We start from the raw sequence: 19,744 nt of genomic DNA, 5'->3' as shown, positions 1-19,744 counted from the left end.
ATTAGATGAATAGATATCTTCCTTAGAGTAGAATCTTTTCTTATACTTACCAAAATTCTTCTTCTTGTTCTTTGAATTCTTATAGTTATTTTGATAGGAATTGTAATTTTTTTCACTATAACTGTTTACTCTAAAATGACATTTAGAAGCAAATATTTTCACCATAACTAAAACATTTGAAGGGTAACATACCTTTGTACCTATTGGAACCTCTCTTTAACTTCCTTACAAAATTTTCCTTTTTGAACCAATTCATCATAAGGCATATAAATATCATTCTTCTTAAATGCCATGAAAGATGCCTCTTTTCTTGAGTTTTTATCATTCATAATCCTCATGTCATATCTAGTCAGTATCCCATATAATCCATCAATTGTTTGAACTTTTTGATATTTAGGTTCTTCAACTAGAAAAAAAAATGAATCAAGCCTTGAGGGAATCGATCTGGGTACCCTTTTTATAGCCACTAATTCTTTCACTTCGTCACAAAGTCCTCTAATGGTATTAACAATTCCATCAACCTAGATAAGATTGCTTTTACTCTAAGATGGTAGTATAACAAAAATATAAAGAAGAGTTTTGCATATATGGTATATCTTTCATTGACCCAAAGAGTCTAAAAAAAACTTTTCCTTCCATTAAATTATATGCCTCTATAATTTTCACATATTTTCTTCCTCTACTTCTAACAACTCAAATTACCTTTTGCAATTTCTATTTACAGTCTTTTTTTTCCTTTTCCTCCATTTTTTTCTTTTTTTTTCTAACCGAATTATCCTCTTTTTACAATATGAAAATTTTTTATCTCTACTTTTACAACCATAGCTATAGATATTGTCTAACCTATTCAAAACTCTTCCTTGTTAAGTATCCACTCACAACATCTTTTGATTCTCTTATGCCCAACTAATGCTATCTTTTTTCAACACCCTAAAATTATTACATGAGAACTTTATCAACTAATGTACTAAAGAATGAACCATAGAAAGAAAAAAACTATAATGATGCAGATTTAAATTACTCTTTAAAATAAAAAAATAAGACTACATATAGAGGAGTCTATAGTACAAAGTCCTCACTTCTCATGAACTCATATTTATATTTAACTACTCTAACAAAATTATATTTTGATGAAATATTTGTTAGCAAAAGATATTGCATTGTTGTTCAGATGTTGTCATTGATGGCAACTAGAGTTAGATATCCAATCCATGGTTCATGATTCCTTCATGCCAAAAGATTGATTGAGGTCTAGTGAGGTCCGATAAGAAGAACAGGACATCCAAGAGAGTGTACATTAATTTGATTGGCAATTAAGTTGTGTTAAGTATATTGTGTTGCATATATCAAATAAGCATTCTCTGTTGGAAACCATTAACACTAAGAGGGGGGGGTGAATCAGTGTTATACCGAAATAGTAGATTTTAGCCTTAATAAAACATGCATACACAAACCAGTATACCAGTACATACATAATTGAAAGAAGTAAAGCAACCAATAAGCCAAACACATAAATGAGAATTATAACACATATTTATACATGGAAAAACTCAATGAGGAAAAACCACGGTGGGTATTGTGACCCACAATATCAATCCATTGGCCATATGAAGAGATATTACAATATATGATGGGTCTGCGCTTGCAGAAAGGCTTACAACCTAGAGCACACTGCTCAATCACAATAGGAGTCTCACTGACTACATAAAATTCTAGAAAACAATCTAGAGAAGTATGAAGTGCTATGATAGCATCTTCTATGCCAGAATACAGTTCCGGTTTAAGCTTTGTCTGTTCCAGTTAGAAACCCTAAACCCCTTTACCGGAATAACCCCTACAATAAATTCCTCACATACATAATCTCTGTGAATAATTTTGCATCATATTACATTTTCATATCCAGCACACATCCATTCATAATGATCTAATCATACTAGCCTATATACCCTATACAACTTTTATGCCTTATGTCGGCTTACAAAGATATATACAATATCAGATTACATGTTGGCCAGATAACATAAATTTATAAACATTAAAACAAATTGCCGATACCGGATCTAAGATATGTTGACCTCCAATATTGATAACCTTTACTAAAACATGTTGGTCTGCATTGTCGGTGAACAAAGAAATCCTTCTGACCTACCGATGTCACTGTCGGTGCCGGTGTAGAATTTGTGAAGTGCCTATTGGCATACCATGGAATCAAAACATGAAGCTGGAACACAAAATCATGTTGCCATCAATGAAAACATAGTGAAACCAACCAATAGAGTGTCAATTACCAACAATATGCCCCTTTAGTATTGAATGCAACACTCATGTGAAAAATGGTCAAGGTTCTATCTACCGGTTGCATCTTGCCCTGCTCCCCCTGAGCTGAATAAGAAAAATAATCCATATCTCCAAAACTCCAAAGACTCTATAACTCCCTCTAATGTATGCAAATTTTTATTCTTTTTCACATCTATACTACTCCCCCTTTGACATCAATGCCCAAAAAATTGTAAAAAGAATGTCAAAGAATAAGAACTGTACACTGAATACCTCCATAAATGTCTTACTGCAACTTGACCAATTTCAAAATTTTCGGATAACCTTTCTCTAGTAACTCCACATAAGTATACCAACCGGTTTTGAATGTGCCAAAAATAGATACAAGTCCACTCAATAAATGTGCAAAAGATTCTTTTTCATTTACCCTTGTCGGTGTGGGCTTTCCCCCCATATCCATGCATTCTTTCTTATGTACACAGAGTGAATCCAATCTTGGACTCACCAAGCCTCTTAGACTTCTGTCTCTCTGAATTATTTTATCCCTTTCCTTCTGAAGAGAAGAAATTTGATTCTCCAAAATCAAAATTTGACCATCAATTTATGTTGTCAATGAAATTAATCCATCAAAAGAGTTAGCAATACTTGCAGTTTTCTCCTGAATCTCTTTTATCTTTTTATCTATATTTGTTGTAAGAATTTTAGTATTTCAACATACCCTATATATATTTGTATATTTTTTCAAATAATTTTTTATTAGGAATAGCTTCTCCTCAATCTTTTTCTTCTTTATCTCAATTACCTGATCAAAAGCGGCTCTCTTAGCTTGAGTAAATTTTTCTAGTGCTTGTCGGTTAGAGATTTGTTGTAAGGATTGAAAGTATTTTCATATCTGCTCAGTGATTACCTTAATCTTGTCAGAAGGTCTCCCTTCATTTTCAATCTTACACTCTGGGACTAATCTTTGTAGAATAGTGATTGATTAATCTATACTCCCCTTGTCTGTGGTTCGCTCCTTCATCAGTTTTTGAGAAGCCATCATCATCAGTTTAGTGGGACTCATCTTTGTGATGGTTTTCTTTTCTACCTGAGAAGTGTCAATTTACAATAATGATGAGCCAACAACTCATTCCCTACTGGATTCCCCTATTTTGTCCTCTGATGATTTATCCTTTATAACCTCCTCACTTGCATCGGTGGCTTCACCACTTGGTGTAGTTTGTGTAATTGTCGGTTCCTCTGGAGGAACAATATCTTCTACCTATACATTTGTATCCGAAGGACAATTGTCCTTAATAATAGTATCTTGTACAATGTTAGCTTGTTCATTCTCAGTACTAACCGGTATCTTAGTATTTGTCTGTACATCTGTATTGACCGGTGGCTCAATTTCCACTATCTTGATATTTTTCAAAACTGATGGTGAAGTGCCCATAATCCCCTTTCCTTTTCCTTCAACTGGGATATCTACAATATCTGTCTTGGTCTTCAGTCAAGTAAAGAATCCTCTATTTTCTGCTAAAAAATCAATCCATGCTTTTTGAGTTTCCTTTATTACTTCATTCACTCCCCCTAGCATCAAACTAGTTATCCTATGTTTCTATTGAAGACTTTTATGTCTGTCACCTCAATTGTCTTATCCATTTCATTTGGAGTTATAGTAACATAGATAGCTAATAGTTCTTGAATTTTAATGTGTTTATCCTCTTGCATAGCAGATAATCTTCTAGCATCTAACATGTTATATAACTCAGCTGGTATTTGATTTTCTATCTCTATTATGGCTTTCTTATAGTTATCCAAGTATAGTAGGACTACTTCTTCTACCTCTCTCTGTTCATCATCCTCTAAGTTTTCATAATTAAATTTAACATTATTCAACATGCCATCTTTTATAATTTCATCTATAATTTTTGCACAAGTTTTAGGTGGTATAATAGTTATATTACCAGTTTCAAGTGCTAAGTCAATATCACTCTTCTTCTTCCTCTTGGCAGTACTGGATGTAGCTATAGGTGTAGCTTTAGGTGTTTGTTTCTATGTCGGTAGCTTGATTGTGACCTTCCTAACTGGTTGCTTCTTTGCTTCCACCTTTGTTTCCTTCAGTTTCTTCCTAAAAACCCTCTTGAATGCTAATGGTGTGTCATCCTCTAATTCAGATTCTATAGTAACAAGTTCAATATGAACTTCCAAATTCTTCCTCTTTCTACCTTTCTCTAGGACAACATTAATTAGTGCCTTGATGTCCATTGAGACCTTTTGTAAAAATTTACTTTCTTTTCCTTCTTATTTCTCCCTTTTGTTCCAGTTGAGTTTTCTGTTGTGGAGTACCACATAGCTTCTCTGCCTCATCTATTGGTGCATCAATTAGCATTTTTGTGTAGGCATCAAGAATTTGTGCATCTACATCATATCCCATTTCTTAAACCCAAATCTTCTAGGGCTTAACTACTTCCATGAGAGTCTCATCCTTCTTTACCATGAAGCAAAGATCGGTAGAATATTTCTCTACTATATGCTCACGTACCCTTATCCTAGACCTCATAGATTTTTGAAATGCCTTAAAATAACCCCATATGTTATCATCTCTCTGACTTCCTAATGCAACAATTGATTGATTCAATTGTCTTTCAACTAGAATGTTAAAATCCCATTGCCTCTTACCAGAACCAGGTGAATCATTCAATAAATATAATATCAAGCAGACTAACAAGTTCCCATACTGGAAAGTGCCCTTTTTCTCACCCTTAATCTTTCCTAAGCTGATTAGCACCTCATCAAGTATCCAACCGGATAGATATAACTTTACATTATCTCTCATCATTTTATATGCAACCAAAATGCATGAACTCGGAACAAAATTGCGTCATTTTGATTGAGTTACCTTATATCTGATAATCATGCTACCAAATTTAGTGTTGATATCGATGATAGTGCTCACTTGCATGGATCTCTTATCAGATGTAGCACTGGTGATCTTCCTCACAAATTAGTTTGAAAGTTTCTTGTTTGGATGATTCTATCGATGGAAAACTAGTGATTGGGTATGTGCACAAAGATGATGGTCTAGAAAAGTGGACACCACCTAAAAAAAACATGAAAAAACAAGTAGCGCGTATGTGGTTATAAAATTTGAAATCACCGCATATGTGCTCAGGTTCATTGTTCCCAAGCCTAGAAAAGGTAGTGCGTACACGCTACCTTTAAGAGAATGAGAGAGTACATGCTACTTAAAGGAAAATGAGTGTGTATGCGCTAATAAGCCCTAAAGGATCATGTACGTGGTGTCTGTCAAAAAAAGTTAAAAAAAAATGGGTCTTATTTTCTCATGACAATCACATTTTAGGTGCCTCATTTCTCCTCTAGGCACTATGGATCAAGGTTAGTTTTTGTTAATTTTTGTCTTTCTTTCCCGTTTGTTCAAAATTTTTTAAGTTTTAAATTTAATTTCATTAATTTTGATTAGTTTTTTTCATTTTTTGTTTCAAAAACCAGATTTTGATAATCCACAACCAGAACAACAAAATGCACCTCTTGAAAATCCATAAGATACACCCCCGATTCCTCCTTATGACCACACACCTGAAACACAGGAGCAATTAATTAATCAATTAGGGAAAAAGACGTCTAAAATCAATAGACTGATTGATAAATTGAAAACATCTGAACTTGAACATCATAAATCCCTCGCCACTAGCCTAGAAACATTAGCTAGTGGTGCCATAACTTTCTCCACACAAATTACAAAATGGGAAAACTTTAGGGATAGGTGTCATCAATACTATGATGATCGGTTATCATACGAGGGAGTCAAAAACAAAAATATTAGTAAACAACAAATATGTGCCCTTTTTATTGATCCTAAAATTGGCCAGTCTACCTCTTAATGCAAAGAGGTTTCCCATTCATTGGTGTACCAATGTACAGATGAAGAATATTTTTGTGTAGAGGTGGTGGATGGTCTTTGATGATCCACCTTGTAATAATTATGAGGTGCCATTGTATTTTTTGAGAAAAGTATATTGTGAGTTTGTACTCAATGTGCGACCAAACTATGTTGACATGAGAGAGTTCCATGGTAGAGGTGGTGGCTATGCCTATTGGTGTAAATAATTATTCATCTTGGATATTATTACACCTTACTTAAGTTTACTTAGGAAATGCATTTTCATAGTAGTTTGGGTATGAGACACTTGGGTGTTTGTGCCACATTGGGATAGTGTGTAGGAGAAATTCCACCTTTTATGGTGTTGATCTTGTTGTTACACTCCACTCTTGTTGTTACACTCCGCATTCAGTGGGTGATCCACCTCATGTGGACTATTATATTATTTCTCCTACCTACCCACACCTATTTCCTACCTACCCTTGTTTCTTATTGAGCCACATGTCATGTTTGTGTGCTCACATATCCCTAGCCTTGCCTATATAAGCAAGCTCATCTACATTGTATGTAACTATTGAATCATGTTATTGATCATTTTCTATTGATGAGAATATAGTTTATTCTTGTCCTATATTGTGTCTCTATTTTGTACATTTCATTGAGCTCTTGATCTTGGCAAAATCTCACATGGTATCAGAGCCATTGGGGCTTCATTGATTCATCTTGAAGAGGCATTATTGCGACGTCAAGAGGTAGATATGAGGAGCAGCATCTTTTGGAGGCATCCTAGACTAGATCCAACCCCGTCCTGGCGTCCAGAAGGCCGTTTCCATTAATTTTGGTTATAAAGTCAACCTATTTTGGTGAGAAATTTTTTTTTGCCAATTTTGCTATAATCATACGGATTTCAAAAAAAATTTATATATTTTTCGAAAAAAAAATAAAAAATCATTTTCTAAAAATATTTTTCAAAAAATCAAAAATAAAAAATTTGAAAAAAAAATTCGAAAAAAAAAAAATCTTGTTTTTGGGGGGTCCGCAGACCCCCCCGTACCTCGTACCTGTGTGTCGCAGGTTTTGCAGGTTGCGTACCTACTCTGCAGCTACCGTACCTGTCACTGTGTACCCGCAGATCACCCCCGAAGCCCCGTCCCCGCCACCGAGAAGACTCTCGCCGACACCACGCACCGCCACCGCCACGCCCTGTCGTCGCCGCTGCTGTGTCTGTGCCGCCGCCCACTCGCTCACGCCGGTCTCTGCCTTCCGCGACACCCAGGTCTCTTCCCAGCAGCAGCATCAACCACCATCTGCAGTGTTCCCCGTGCCGCCGCCGGTCTCGGCCCACCTGCCACCATCGGCCTTCCACGCGTCCCGCCACCTCATCCGCACGTGGCACTATTTAATTTACCTTAGCGAAATGTTGGAATCCATACCTCCATGCAGGTTGCCACACAAGAATGCCATATCAAATCCTCCATATAGCCGAGTCATCATTGCCACGTGTCCGTACAGGCCAACCTCAATCTGCCATGTCACTCTCCGTACAATACAGACACCCAGTCAGCAGAGAGGCGAAGTTTTTGCAACAGTCGTATGGCCGTTAAATTTAACATAGTGACTTGCTGACATCAGCACCACATCATCATTTTTCAAAAATTTTGCAGGCACCTCTCATTTGCATTTTTTATTTTGCAGTTCAACTTCAAATGGCCATAACTTGCTCATTTTTGCTCCTTTTTGGGTGCAATTTTTTTTGAAATGGGCTAGAATTTCATGCTCTCCGTAGTGGTGAAGAAATGTTTTGATTTTGATGCATTCATTTTTTAGAAAATGCAGTTTTTGGTGACTGTACCTGAGTAATCCCAGTTTTGGCAACTTCAGAGGCTTCGTTTGGGGTCATACGACCTCCTTTTCAAGTGCCATTTTTTTGAAAGTGCATATTTTTTCATCTACTTTCACATGATACTATCAGATTGATGCCATTGTAATTAGAAATTGTACTTTCAGATTTTGGCCATTCTTGGCTCTCTTGGTACTTGTATATTTGCTTGAATCTTAGTTAGATTCATTGCACTATTGATTGAAGTCTCTTGTATCTCATTTGAGAAGTTGTAAAATTTGCATCATAAGTCCACTTAGCCTTGTTTTGCAAGTGGCTCATTGTAATTGCACTAAGTATAAAGTGCCAAAATCATCACTTTGGGGGGGGGTACTTTGATTGAGTGAATTTGGGGGGGTGTCTCTTGTGCTTTTGTGCTCTTGTGTTCCTTCCTTTTTCCTGCTATGGGTTCTTCTAAGTTTCCTCTCTTAACCCCACATAACTATGCTACTTGGAAAATTGATGCATGGAGTAAACTTATGGAAAAAGGACTCACTCATTACATTGATGGAACTATTGTTGCTCCCACTGATCCTAAGATTGATCCAGTTGGTCACTTGGATTGGCTCACTAAAAATATCATGGTAATTGGTACCTTAAGAAAGTATGTATCAAAGGATCTCATTTTTCATATTGAGAAATGTACTCTAATCAAGGATGCTTGGCAAAAGTTTCAAGACTTGTATGGTCAAGTTGATGAGATTAGGGGATATCAAATTGATAGTGATCTCACCATGTTAGATCCCAAGAAATTTGATACTATACAATATTATGTCACTAAGGCAAATGAGTTGAGCGCACAACTCAAAGATTGTGGCATTGATAAGAAGGATACTTAATTAATATTCAACTTGATAGGCAAGCTTCCACAAGAATATGTAGCATTTGTTTCTAGTTTCCAAACCCATAGAATGACAATGGGTTCAAGCTACAAAATGCCTACATTTGATGCTTTCAATGAAATGTTGATGATGGAACAAACTAAGTTGATAAGCATGGGCATTCTTAAGGCTTCTAAGTCTCAAGCATTGTGGCAAATCAAGTGAACAAAAGAAATCAAGGAAAGGACAACTCAAACAAGAAGAAATGGCAATCAAAGCCTAAGGTAAAAGCACCATCTTCTCCACAACAAGGAGATTCATCTCTTCCAAGAGAGATAATTCACCAAAGAGGGAGAGACCTACTTGTGCTTATTGTATAAAGATTGGTCATGAGGAGCATCGTTGCCATTCTAAGAAGATTGATGAGCTTACACATATCATCAAAAAGCATAACATTGATTTACCTAAAGTCTACAAGAAGGATGATTCATCAACTTCCACTTCCTCACATTCAAAAGGAAAAGGGCAAGCATTCATGGCTTCTACAAGTGGAAAGACTCACTCTTTTGGAACAAGAAAAGGAAAAGCTCTATGTGCTACTATCAGTCATGATTCAGAGAGATGGCTTCTAGATTTAGGGGCTTCTCATCATATGGCATCTTCACAGTCTATGTTCTCTACATTTGAGCCTTGCACCATGCCATATATTTTGATGGGCAATCATACATACATGGATGTGACTGGGAAAGGATCTATTGACATTGGTGATAACTCCTTCAATGATGTGTTGTGTGTACCCCACTTGACAAACAATCTCCTTTCTATCTATCAAATCACACATGGCGCAACTAAGAGGGTTGTGGAGTTCACACCTGACTCAGTTTTCATTAGAGACTTGGAGACTAGAGCTATCATTGCAACAGGGGTGGTTGATCATGCATCTCAGTTATACTCCTTTTCAGATTTTGTTGATGATGATGATTTCACATTTGATGATTCTACACATGATGATCACATTTCTTGTGATGGTTCAAATTTTGAGGAGAACTTTGGACACTTGAACATGGGGATTCTCACATGTGACCCCATTCTTGAGCCTTTTATTTCATCTCCTCATATTGATATCACATCACCTATTGCACCTGATGATGCAGATAGTGCAATAGTTTTGCCTTCATGTGATTCATTGCAGCAGGATATTCATTGTCTTCCAGCTTCAGATTCATGGGATGATTACTTGACAGATATTGTAGGTTTGTTTATGGAATCCTACATTGCAGATTTGGGAGACATCATTGATGACATTCATCTTCTCTTTGATGAAGGTGATCCTTCTTCGATTGTTGCGAGGGAACACTCTGACCCTCTTGTTCATTCTCTACATGATCATTCTTTCAAGGTTGACATGATTGTGGATACTTATGTACAGCAGTTGGAGGAGGTCTCTTTATGTTTTGAGGAGACATGTGAGTCTTTGGGACATGTTCTACATCCATCTCCACTAGATCTTGGAGTGCCTTTTTCAGTAGTGTGGCACAGTTTACCACCTTTGGAGGAGGTATCTTTCAGCATCGACATGGGGACACTTGAGCAGTTTTCAGAGATTCCTTTCATCATGAGTTTTCTTCACACATCTTCCCTTCATGATTGGGGAGACTTCATGGATACACCTTTGGTTTTGTTTCTTCCTAAGAGGAGGAATGTTGTTCGACGTTCATGGAGTAGTTTTTTCATACATCGAGCTTCTATCATTGGTGCAGATTCCACATTGAGGGGGGGCTTCCTAGCTTCTCTTCTTCTCTCATATGGGGGGCACTTTTTCCTCACATGGGGTTTTGTCCTTCACATTCTTCTATGAGAGTTCTCTTGTATGTTTTCATCTCTCTTTTGGGGGAGGGTTTTTTCCCATTGGGTTTTTCTCTCTTTCCCCACTTTGTGAGAGTTTTCATTGCATTGGTTTGCATGCATTTGCATTTGTACATGAGTACCTAACATGGCCTAGTAGTTGGGCCCCATCTTGCATTACTTAGTTGCATTGTAGACTTAAGTGCATTCCCCTAAGTTGCACTTAAGGGGGGGTGTTGGTGTAAATAATTATTCATCTTGGATACTATTACACCTTATTTAAGTTTACTTAGGAAATGCATTTTCATAGTAGTTTGGGTATGAGACACTTGGGTGTTTGTGCCACATTGGGATAGTGTGTGTAGGAGAAATTCCACCTTTTATGGTGTTGATCTGGTTGTTACACTCCACTCTTTTTGTTACACTCCACATTTAGTGGGTGATCCACCTCATGTGGACTATTATATTATTTCTCCTACCTACCCACACCTATTTCCTACCTACCCTTGTTTCTTATTGAGCCACATGTCATGTTTGTGTGCTCACATATCCCTAGCCTTGCCTATATAAGCAAGCTCATCTACATTGTATGTAACTATTGAATCATGTTATTGATCATTTTCTATTGATGAGAATATAATTTATTCTTGTCCTATATTGTGTCTCTATTTTGTACATTTCATTGAGCTCTTAATCTTGGCAAAATCTCACAATGCCCAAGATAGACCTGGAGCCCTTAGTCAAGTAGCCCTCGAGAGTTGTCGCCCCCTAACAACCAAACCCAAGGTGCATCAGGCTGTCCTAGTAGAGCTAAAAGAGTCGACAAAGCTATAGACTCTTCAGGCAGCCACAACATTGACTGGTGCCATCATCCAACATGGGATGTCATTATCACACCCTATTGTACTGGATGATAAGTCATTAGTTGCTTGAGGTGGCGATAGAGAGCCCATTCAGCATATGTGTGTCAGTTGCTCAAGGATATTCTCAGGGATAGATGATGTGGTTGGTGTAGATGGATCCACCTCTCATCCATGCATAATTTGTGGGATTATATGTCAAGCCCGCACAATTGAGGGTTTCGCACTGACAAATGAGTTGATGGATATGGTGTTTGCCCATCAGCGATAGACACAGGTGTGTTGATTTGAATTCATAGCATTTTTTTATCAGTCACTTTAAATTTGTAATTACATAAATGAATTTTCATTTATACATCAATTTAAATTGAGACAAATAATATACATTTCAGGATGCAGTAGTGGTATGCTATACTCCTCCCCTAGTTACTACAGCTGCAACTTTGATGCCCAAGGTATAGATTTTGTAACATGTTAAAATAGAATAGTACACTTTGAATTAAAAAATATTACAAGATATACTAACTATCTTTAATGCTTGGTCCAATTTTTGGTTTGTAGGTGTTCACAAGGGACCAAATGTCCTAGATTGATGACATCACACTCTGAGCAATCAATTTTGGCCTACAAGGCTATACGGTATCAAATTTTGTACAACCCTTTTTTTGTATTATTTTTATGGAATATGCAAGTCATTTCATTTTAGATTTTTTAAATTATGTTTAATATATTATCTATAGTAATATCTCATGTTAATTTTTTTTTTTAGGGTACCCACTGCGCATCTAGGCCTCATCCTAAGAAGAAGAATTCCTTGAAGACACCAAAACGTGGGAAGAAGGTAATTGAACACATATCTAGTTGTACAATTATTTTAAAATGTTGAAATCAAGTATTAGTTGGGGTTTGTAGATTGATTAGTGTTTTTGTCTATTTTACATGTACAATGGCCATTGAGCTATGTGGATTTGTTGAATGCACCTGATTCACCCGTGTATCAAGAGAGGGCAGAGGTATGTATCTCTACTTTATTTTCTTTATTTCATGATTAAATGCACGCATACATGTGAACTTGTGATGTATTATAATCTTATAATTTTTTCATATAGGAAATATCCATTATTGTTTCATCAATGGTGAGCCCTCCTTCGTACACTAGAGAAGCATCTTAGGATCTGGTACACTTTTGTTTGATATATTACATTAACTGTTTTTAACCTACAATACTTATCATTATATTAATTGTATTTAATCTTTGATCAATTTTTGTATAGGTAATAGTGACAGTTTCTCCATCGATGGTGAGCCATCCTCAATCCATTGGAGAAGCATCTCAGGCACGGGCATGTCATTGTTCTCTATATTATAGCTTTTAAGTGTTTTTGATATATTTATGTTAGTAAATTGTATTAATTGTATATTTAATCTACAATAGACCCCTTCACGGTATGGCCATAATGTGGATCCTTTTAAGTATGTCTTCAAGAAAACTCCTAAGAGTGACAAGGAGAGGAGAGAAAAGACATTAGATCCTAGATCAGCCAATGAGGTAATGTAAATTTCAATTGCAAAGGAATTATAGTTAAATTCATAGTTATGTTGTTAATTGTGAACCATTTTCTACAAAACAATTCTAAGTCAGCTTTTGAATTGTAGTTTTTCAGCCATCTATAGAGCCACGTACTGCATCGAAGAGGCTTGATTTTGATGATCCACCACAAGTTTAGGATCATATAGTGTTAGTTTTGGTTATAGAATGACCAATACATGTAGATATGTTCTACATTTTTATTGTATATCAATTTGGACATGGCATATGCCACATTTTTGTAATACTTGTATTGACTTGGCAGACATGCTTTTTTTATATATATATAAATGTTCATATTCGATCCAATAAATGTGTACTGAGTTCATTATTTTGTATTTGTTGTATTTCGTGGTTGTCCTTTTATAAAGTTAATTGATCATTTGCTTATGTAATCAAAAATATGAATATAAACAAATTTTTTTTATGATATAAAACATTGCAATCACGGAATATGATTTGATAAAAAATTTAAAATGTTGAATTAACCCTGTAAAACTCCGTGGATTCAATTCATTATTGTGTATTCGTTGTATTTGGTGGATGACCTTTTATAAATTTAAATGAATATTTGCCTATGTAATAAACAATATAAATATAAACAACAAAAATCGATAATATGAATATAAACAACAATATGTGTTTGGTGCGAGAGCACCCTCACTCTCGTAATGGTCAAATTTTGGTTGTTGTGTGAACAAACCAACATTATGAGTGCATCCAGGTGGGTAGTTTTACACTATGCATGCTCCTCTCGTGCATCCCAAAGCATCGGAACGTCGAGAGTCATACCCTACTGGTGCAATCTCTCAAGTGCCCTGAGTCCAAAAAATTGTCAAACTTTGACAGTCTGTTTCTTCGAATCTAGGACACCTATGATCGATCCATTTGAACCCATGGGGTCATATGAGGATCCTCTACAATTTTCTATCTCGATTTTTGACGACTCGGAGCCATTTTCAATTGGTAGCATTTTGTTGCCAGCTGCAAAAATCATCAGTTGCATGCAATACAAAGTTGCAGGATTGGCTAGAATTATACGGTTCATCATGTGCACAATCCGACATCATGCATGCATATAGGTGGGTAGTTTTATGCTAGGAATATTCCTCTCATGTATCCCAAATTTTCGTAACGTCAAGAGTCATACCCTACCGGTGCGATCTGTCAAGTGCCCTAAGTCCAAATAATTGTCAAACTTTGACAGACTGTTTCTTCCAATTCTGGACACATATAATCGATCCGTTTGAACCTATGGAGTCATGTGAGGCTCCTCTACAATGGCCTATCTTGGTTTTTGATGACTCAAAGCTATTTTCAATTGGTAGCATTTTTTTGCCTGCTACAAAAATTGTCAGTTCCATGCAATGCAAAGTTGCAGGATTGGCTAGAATTGATTTGGTTTGTCGTGTGCACAATCCAATGTTATGAGCATATTCGAGTGAGAAGGTTTGTGCTAGGAATGCTCCTCTCATTCATCCCAAAGCATTAGAACGTTGAGAGTCATACCCTACCGACATGATCTCTCAAGTGCCTTGAGTCCAAAAAATTGTCAAACTTTGATAGACTATTTCTTCCAATCTAGGACACATATGATCGATCCATTTGAACCTATTGGGTTGCGTGAGGCTCCTATACAATGGGCTATCTTGGTTTTTGATGACTCAGAGCCATTTTCAATTGGTAGCATTTTTTTGCCTGCTACAAAAATAGTCAATTGCATGCAAAGCAAAGTTGCAGTATTGGCTAGAATTGATTTGGTTCATCGTGTGCATAATTTGACATCATGAGTGCATCCAGGTGGGTAGGTTAATGCTAGGCATGCTCCATCTTGTGCATCCCAAGGCACCAGAGTGTCGAGAGTCATACCCTACCGACGTGATCTCTACTGAATCCATGACGCCTATGACTCAATAATGACTCAAATAATTCTTCATGATTATACAAGAATAAAGAATGATCAAGATTGACCTTATCACATCACATAAACTCAAAACATAGACACAAAAAATAGTCACAAAATGTCACATATTATTCAAAAAATTGCCTCTAAATATGGTCAAATCAACTCTTGGTTATTTGAATATACAAAAAAAATGTCTTACAAATCATTTTATGGGCTTTTATAAAAAAATTGGCATTACAATATGTGCGATTCATCTTATCGCCATTTTAATATAAAATTTTTGGTATCTACATATGTACAAATCAGGTCATTGCCATTTAAATATACAAAATTATGCCCCTAAACATGTAAAAATCAGCTCATGGGCATTTATATATACAAAAAATGAATATAGAACAATTCATTGATGATATTGTTAGATTCAATGACAGTCCCAAAAAAATTGAGAGGGGGGGGGTGAACTAGTGTCTAACCAATTGGAGAATATTTAAACTTATTTATAACTTTGCAACCCAAAACAGTGTACCGATAAACAAGAATTAATGCAACATACAAAAAAAAAAGAGACAACATAGACACACACCATAACACAAGATATTTTAACAAGGAAACCTAGTGTGGGAAAAACCTCGGTGAGATTTGTGACCCACAATATTTACTCACTGGCCAATGAATAAATACTACTTACAATAAGGGCCCTGCACATGCAGGGAGGCCAACAACTTAGAGCTCACTACTCAATGAAGAGTCACACTGACTACAAAATGGATTATTAAATCGAATACAATGTACTACTCAAAACAACATCTCTAATGTTAGGTTCAGTACCGATTTAAGCTCAGATAGATACCTTATCCAAAAACCTTTGCTGCCACTAAACAATTATTTTCTACCACACATATCATCTCATCTACTCTCAAAATGACCTATAAGATCTCATACATATATGAGTCATTTACAATATACCATGTCAGCTTACAAAAGATAATTATATTACAATAAACAAAAGTGCATCCCATGTCACTTGGAGTACCCGTATGTTTTGTTTCTAATGTAATCTGAATGCAGGTGTAAGTGCTCGTCGGTTCTGATGTCTACCGGTGTATGAGGTTTGTGATGCCGAGCATGTAGAAACCAATTGCCAGTGAGTTGCCAGTTGGTTGCCATCAATGAAAAAATCAACTATTCTCATAAGAGTATAGAATGCCAACAATATCCCCCTTTGGAATTGATGGCAACACTCATGAAAAAATTCAAAACTATTCTCCCAAAACTGAAATCCAAAAATATGTGCTCCCCCTGAGCAAGTGATCTCCTCTGTACATCCATTTTTCTCTCCACTACTCCCCCTTTGACATCAATGGAAAACGATATCATAAATAATCAAAAGAATACAAAAATGCTACCTCATAGTATGTAACTAGTTGGTTACTATCTAAAAGATGTCCACCAAAACTAGATTCAGACTCTACATAAACTTGTTGTTGTTAGTTAGAGTTGCCTCGGTCTACTAGATCATACCGATGAGATAGTGCATTTTCTGCTCCGGTGATCGCTCTCCTTGAACTGTTGCCTTAGATAATTCAAATCTTTGAGTAATAAGACTATACAACCTCAGACCAAGTTTATCCTTTAGTTCCTGGGCATTAGACCTTATTCTTGCCTTCTCTTTCTCAAGTTTTCCCAACTTCTCCTCAAAAAATGCCATTTCCTACTCATAAGTTGATATAAGTCTAGATGAACCTATTATATTATCCGCAATGTCATCAATTTCTTTTTTGTGTCTTTTTTATCTCCTCATCAATGTCCTTTGTCAAATAGTGAGGTTTACATGCTTCTCTATATAACTCCTTATACTCCAAAATTATAGAATTGAGTACCAGTAAAAGTCTATCCAAGTGATCGGTATATTTGTTTATGGTGTTTTTTTTTAATGCATTTTTCTCTTTGTCAACTCTCTCATTTATGGTGTCCACATTCACCTTATCTATAGTTATTACATTATCAGTAATGAATTTGGACAATGTGTCCAATTTCCCTAAAGAATCATTAATCTGATCTATCTTACAATTAGGTGCAATCATCTTCAGAATAGGTAATGTGTTATCAATTGCCTTAAATTCTAAGGCATTGCAATCAATAATCCTCTTAATGGAATCCAAAAGTACCTTTGTAATGTTAGTGGGTCTAAATTCTCCTGTAGATGTACTTGGTTTTGCTATAGTTTTCTTCTCAACAGATGTCTGACCAATCACCTTCACTACAACCTCTTTACTTCCATCAGATGCATCCACTTTACTTACATTTTCTTCCGGTGCATCTATCTATGTCTGTACCTCTACCTTTAATGGTTTCTTAGTTTGATTAAGCTCCTTTGCAAATGCCAGTGTCATAGATTCAACATGAACCACTGCCTCAAATTGTTTCTCTGTCAGTACCACTACCGATTTCTTAGATTTCAGTGCCCCTGTGCTAGTTGTCTTGTCCTATGTTTGTTTCTCAGTCTCTAGTTGCTTTGTTTGAGCTGGTATCTCAATGTTCTGAGAGTCTATTGTGTGTGCCAGTTTCTCTGAAATCTATTTGTCCTCAATACTATCTGCCTTAACCTCTATAGTTTCTTTGTCCACAATGATGTTTATATCTAGAGTATCTACATTCATTGTAAAAAGTATCTTAGACTCTAGGTTAGTATCATCATGAGTTATACCTTTAGTAGCTATATCTAGTGGATTAGTTGTATGTACCGGTGATGAAGTGCTAATGGAGGGGTGTCTTGAGTTGGTGGAGGGATGTTATATGTTACCTTTATAGAAGGTACACCACCTACTTTACCTTTTCCCTTTTCCTTCTAATATACCTTGAATGTCTTTTCTACTTTTAGTCTACTTCTTTCCTCTTGCTTTTACTTCTCTACAAAGAATATGTCCAATTTATCTACAGTCTCATCTGCAATTTCCTTAACCCTTCCAGCCATCAGGCTCACTTGTCGGTGTCCACTAACAAATACTGACCAGTTAGCTTCAGAAATAAACTCATCTATCTCTTCCTTAGAATTTACCAAATGTACAACCAAGAGTGCTTCAAATTTCAACTTCTTCTCCAGTTCCATCACAGATAGCCTTTTAGCTTCCAATCTCATGTAAAAATCATTGGGTAACTCATCAACCACTTCTATCAAAACTTTCTTGTAAATATCTAAATCTAGTATAATGCTTTCTTCAATGGTGTTTTTGTCAGTCATTGGAAGAGTTATACCATTTATTTACATTTACCAGATTACCTTCTTATGAAATCTCATTCAGTAGATCATCCAGTGTAGGGGTAACCATTGCCTATTTGTTCTTTGGTGTAAGCTTCTTCTATGGTTCCCTAACTACTTGCTACTTCTTCCTTAGTGTTCCAGTTTTCTTAGGAGTAGGAGAAGGTTTCGATGAGGTTTTCCTTTCTACTCTCTTAAACCCAACATCCTTGCCACTGTCAGTATCAAAAGATTTTACAACTGGTGAAACATGTGCTTCAAGTTGCAGTCCTTCAAGCTCGCTTACTGATATACCATTGATATTCATGACATTTTCTTTGATTTCTTTGACTTTCTTGGAGGCATCTTTGATAAACTTTTGTCTTCTTTTTGTCCTCTTCTGCATAGATACATTACTCTCAATGGTTTCTACATTACCAAAGAACTTCTCAGATGGCTCCCTTGGTGCATCAAGTAGAGATTTACCATATGTCTCTAGTATAGATAGGTCTACCTCATAACCCATCTGAGTAACCCAAATAGTTCTAGGGCTTACTGCTTCCATCCAAGTTTCATCTCGCTTAATGACAAAATAGATTTGCTTGTCATACTTATCAATTATGCTCTATGGTAGTCACTCTCTTGCTCTCATCTTAGTTTGAAATATTTTGAAGTAGTTTGTAATGTTCTTATCACAGTTAGTGCCCATACTGGTGAAAGCTTCCTATATCTATTTTCCTACCGAAATGTAATAACCAAAATCTATGTGAACTATGTCGGGTATCTCTTTGGTAAAGTATAGCATCAGGCATAGTAGTAGGTTTCCAAATGGAAAGTACCTTTCTTGTCTCCCTTAATATTCTTTAAGTTATCAATTAGTTCATCTTTAAGCCATTCACACACATCAACCTTAGCATTATTGTACACCATCTCATATGCACTATGAATACAAAGGCTAGAAACATAATTCAGTCTATTTGCATGAGTTGCTTTGTATCCTAGTACCATACTCACATATCTCACATTTATATCCTTAACATCATTCACTCTAAGTGATCTGTTATCAGATGTGGCTCCGGTTAACTCCATAAGTCCCTTGTTAGGTATTTTCTTAGTTTTATTAGGCCTACTACTGGTTGAAGGTAAAGAAGTAATTGCCTTAATTTCCTCCTTGGTTATTTTGCAAATTGAATCTAACCATATGAACTCTCCATGAACTCTGCTTAATACAAGTCTTACAACTTCCTTTGGAAATTGAAGAATGTTCACAATCTCTACAAAACCTAAGTCTTCCATAGCCTTTTGTTCAGGTTTAATTACACCATTTCTATCGGTAATAACCTCATTAAATATTTTCTTCAAATCCTCAATCCCTAGGTTTTCTATGTTGTAATGCATGTAGATTCTAGGGTCTTTTGCAAATGCTACACCCTTCAAAATTTTC

At 36.1% G+C, this 19,744-nt stretch overlaps 1 pseudogene; it reads right to left on the bottom strand.

Annotated features, from left to right (window-relative positions):
- Positions 1-5,550: 5,550 nt before the first annotated feature.
- The window catches only part of LOC131856665 (uncharacterized), a 44,849-nt pseudogene continuing 30,655 nt past the window's right edge, over positions 5,551-19,744 (bottom strand).

The sequence above is a fragment of the Cryptomeria japonica genome, chromosome 7, assembly GCF_030272615.1.
Source record: "Cryptomeria japonica chromosome 7, Sugi_1.0, whole genome shotgun sequence".
NCBI lineage: Eukaryota > Viridiplantae > Streptophyta > Pinopsida > Cupressales > Cupressaceae > Cryptomeria > Cryptomeria japonica.
This window is presented reverse-complemented; position numbering and strand designations above follow the sequence as displayed.